Raw genomic sequence first — 4,951 nt, forward strand, 5'->3', positions numbered from 1 at the left:
GGGGGGGGGGGGTCACGTGATCCTCCTGTGAGGACGTCCCAGGGCCTCCCTCCGGCTGCAGCCTCCTCCTTTATTCTGTTCCAGGGCAGCGCTGTGAGACTCTTCTTTGTTCTGCCCCAGAGGACAAAGCTGTGTATATTGCAGGTAGAGAGACACACACACAGAGCTGTATATGACATGTATGTGTATGTAATAAAGATGGCTGCACGCATCTATGTGTAGGCATGTACGCGTGTGTTTATACAGGCAGGCAAGGGCCTTTGACTAGATGCAGTATGTTTTATTAGACCAACCGAGTACAGGCAACCCCTGCTCAGCGCTGTTAATTGGTTCCTGAAACACCCAAATGAGCGTTAAGTGAAAGTATTTGGTGACCCAAGATGGCGACTGCAATTGTTTTTAATGACCCAAGATCGTGCCGGCGAGTGTTATAATGAACCTCGGTCAGCACTAAGTGAAATCAGGTACCAATTTAAAACGAGCGTTATAGCAAAATAGCACTATGTGAAACAGCGTTAAGTGGGGAGTTGCCTGTAGTTGGAAAAAAGTTCTTAGCACTCAGGGGTAGCTTAACTAGTTTATATACAGGTGGGCATGAACACGCCCATATAACAGCTGGCTGTACAATAAGCATGGAAAACACCAACCCTGAAGCTCAGGCTGTTGACCCTCTGTGCCACTCTCACTGGGAAGCGTCGGTTCTGGCAGTCATAATCCTGCCAGCATCTCTGCTTTGATTACAGTTCCTTTTCAAGCAGTGTTGGCTGCAGAGTAAAGCTTGCAAACGGGGCCTCGGGGCACCTGGAGGGCTCCAGAGCCAGAAAGGAAGCATAACATAATTTAAAAGCAAGAAAAGAAACACAGACCAACAAAACCTTGTGGTTTTTAAGCCCATCTGTTACTGTTTGGAAGCCTTGGTCACAATTTTTCAGTGCCTTAAGTTGGGGATGACTGGCTTTGAGACCAAAGTACCTTCAGCATTCCTATGTAAGCTATGTAACACTTGTCTTATTGGTCACGCACTGACTTGCCATGCTATACAGGTAGGGGACAAATCCTACTCTAAAGTAAATGGAATTGATAGATATAACTGGGACAGGATTTTCCTTATAGTTTCAAAAGGTAAAGCAGTTAATGTGACTAGTAAAGCAGGAAGCTCATAAGCTACTGAGAGAGACATTGTGCACTGTATTACCAACTCTTGTAGTGTTACAATGAACACTTAAAATCCAAGCTTTTGGATTGTGTCATTTATAAAAAGTACGGGTCTCCTCTCCTCTTCTCACCTCTGCTCTCTCCTCAAGGAAGTAGAAACCCCAAAAGCTCAAACACTGGAAGAAACTAAAATTTCAAGTTCATAAGAAAGTAGGACTGGAAGGGACTTCACAAGGTCATCTAGTCATCTAGTCCCCTGCTCAGTGCAGGATCATCCCTGATTTAAACCATCCCAGCCAAATGCTTGTCTAACCTGCTTTAGTTAGTGTCAAAGTGATATAGCCGTGATAGTGCAGAAATTGTGCGAGGCAAGGATTTCTCATGGTAGTATCTTTTTTTGGACCAGGTATGTAGTTGGGATAGAGTTAGACAAGCTTTAGAGTGCAAGGCATTCTTCCTCAGCTCGGATCACAACAAGCCAGGCGCAGCATAGTAAACAGCAGCAGTGATGGGGGGTGAGAGAAATTCCCAGGGGTAACAGACATACTGTGAAAGAATGTCTTGCATTCGACAGCTTGCCTAACTCTATCCCAAGTACATAGCTGGTCCAGTAAAAGATATCACCCTAAAAAATCCTTGCCTTGCATAATTTCTGGGCCATCACAGCTACAACATCACTCTTGCACTAACAAAAGCAGGTTAGACAGTGTGTCTATTACGCCTGAGAATTGCTCTCACCCCCTCTCACTGCTGCTGTTTACTATGCTGTGCCTGGCTAATTTTGATCAGACCTGAGGAAGAATGTCTTGAATTTGAAAACTTGTCTAACTCTATCCCAACTACATACTGAGTCCAATATAAGATTTCACCCTAAGAAATCCTAACCTGCTTTTGAAAGTTTCCTGGGATAGAGATTCCACAACTTACCTAGGTAGCCTGTTCCAATCAATGCTTGACCACCCTCATAGTCAGAAAGTTCCTCCTAATCTCCAACCTAAATTTCCCCTGCTGCAGCCTGAGGTCATTGCTACAGCTACAGAGAAAGGCCCATCTCCATGCTCTCTATAATCACCCTTCAGGGATTTGAAGACTGTTATCAAATCCTCCTCCCCCTCCCCCCCAAGTCTTTTCTTTCCCATGCTAAATAGGCTTTTAGTATTTCCTCGTAAGCCTTATGAGGCCCAGGCTCCTGATCATTTTGTTGTTCTGCACTGGACTCTTTAAAAACTGTCCATGTCCTTCTTGAAGTGAGGGCCCAAAACTGAACACAGCACTTCAGGTGAGGGCTCACATGGTGTTGAACAGAGTAAAAGAATCATGTCTTTTTATTTGCAAGTGACACTTCTGTTAATACAACCAAGGATGCTGTTGGCTTCTTTTGCAACAAGAGCACACTATTGGCTGATATTCACCTTATGGTCCTCTATAACTCCCAGGGTCTTCTCTGCATTACTTCAGCCTAGCCAGTCATTCTCCAGTCTGTATTTTCACATGCAATTATTCTGCTCCAAGGGAAGGACTTTGCACTTGTCCTTATTGAATCTCATCTGATTAATTGCAGACCATTTTTTTAGTCTATTTAGGTCATTCTGGATCCTAACTCTTTGCTCTAGATTCTGCAACTCCACCCAACTTGCCAGGAAATTTTCCAAGCGTGCATTAAATCCCGCCATCCAGATCTTTAATGAATATATTAAACAATGCTGGACCCAGAACAGACCTCTGGGGAACTGTACTTGATACCTCCTCCCAACTAGACATTGAGCCACTGAGGCCTACTTGCTGGGTACCAGTTATAATAATAATTTAACCAGTTATGTGTCTGCCTTACAGTACTAGTACTTTCACCCAGTCTGTCTTTCCTTTGTTTTTTCATGATGGGAGATTGTCAGAAGCCTTGCTGAAATCAAGGTATACCACATGCACTGCTCTCCTCTCATCTGCAGAGCTTGTCATTTTATCAGGTTGGTCAGGCATAACTTGCTCTTGGTGAAACCATGCTGGCTGCTCCTGATCACCTTGTTCTCTAGGTGTTTCACAAGAGATTGCTTAAGGACCTGCTCTGTGAGCTTTATAGGTATCAAGGTCAAGCTGATCTGTAGTTTCTCAGGTCCTGCTTCTTTCCTTTCTTAAAGATGTACATTATACTGACCCTTTTCCATTCAACCAGGACCTCACTCAGCATCCACAAGTTCTCAAAAAGGATTGCCAGTAGCTCTGAAGTTACCCCAGCCAATTTCTTCAGTACCTTTGGGTTTATTCTGTCTGGCCCTGCTGACTTGACAGCATCTATCTTCTAAACCTTTACCCAGAGGCTTTCATTGGGCCTAGTTTCGACTTTGCACTTCACCTCAGAACACGTGTACATCATCTTTATATATATGGCAACACCTCCTTTTTCTCCCTGCTGAACAAGCTATACCTGTCTATGATTGTACTCCAGTCATGAGAACTATTCCACCAGATCTCTGTAATGTCAATTACATCATAATTCTGTGATTGTATTAGGATCTCCAATTCTTTGTGTTTTGCTTCTCACATTAGTATATACGCATTTCAGTATGTCCTATCCTCTGCCTGAGAACATTAATAGTTTATAAATTTTTATCCATGTCTTCAGGCTCTTTACTTACCTCTGGGCTTTTGTCTCCATCCCCCACTGTGAACCTAGTTTAAAGACGCCCTCTGTAGGTTAGCAAGCCTGTAGGCAAAGACATTCTTCCCTCCTTTGTCAAGTGGACCCCATCCCTTCCAAGCAGTCCATCTTCCTGGGACACTTTCACATGCTTGAAAAAGCTGAAGGTGTGCTAGTGACATCTACTCAGTCATGTGTTTCTCTCGAGGATGCATCTGCTTCTCACCAGGCTTCTACCCTTGACTGGAAGCATCAATGAGAATACCACCTGTTGTATAATGTTAAAGCTAAACTCATGATTTTGAAGGCCTAACTAATGATGTTTGATTGCCAGTTTGGCATTAACAGGAGGAGTCTAATTATGTTGTCCTTCTGGTAAACAGCATCTTACTACATGAATAGTTTCACTGGAATCATTGCATCTTTAAGTGTAGTAAGATGGCACAATTGGACCCTTAATAAATTAATGCTCCCAAATATCTTTTATTTGTGAAAAAAAATTGAGTATTATTACACATTTACATAGAGAAAGGCATAATTAAATTAGCTACTGTTACAAAACCTACTGTAGAAAAACATTGTTGGTTAGTAATTAAAACACATAAAGGGATTGCTACGACAAAAGTGTACTGAGACAGCCTGCAGTCAATGGGAAGAGGCAAAAATGCTGTATGAATCAATAGAGTTTGCTAAATATTTAAAATGTATCAAATTGAATTATTCACATGATCAAAATATGAAGAGTAAAGAGTTGGAAATAAGGTAAAAAGAGTAGATTTATTTAATGTCTGCGAAAGAAATGTTTATGACGTACATAAACATGTACATGTACATAAACATATACATAAACATGACGCTCATAGTATGGGAAACAAGCAGGAGGAGCTTATCCTTCTGCTAGCTGACACCAACCCAGACATAGTGGGACTCACAGAAACGTGGTGGGACCCAACACATGACTGGGTGGTGAATATCAAGGGCTATAGGCTGTATAGGAGGGACAGGACAGGGAGGAAAGGCGGTGGTGTGGCACTCTACATTAAGGAGGAATATACATCCTCATCAAGTAGCACAGGGTCAGAGGAGGGGCACACTGAAGTGCTCTGGGTTAGAATACAAGGCTGTCGAGGGGAAAGAGATTTAATGGTGGGTGTCTACTAC

The sequence above is a fragment of the Gavialis gangeticus genome, unplaced genomic scaffold (assembly GCF_001723915.1).
Source record: "Gavialis gangeticus isolate Ggan-Ray unplaced genomic scaffold, GavGan_comp1, whole genome shotgun sequence".
NCBI lineage: Eukaryota > Metazoa > Chordata > Crocodylia > Gavialidae > Gavialis > Gavialis gangeticus.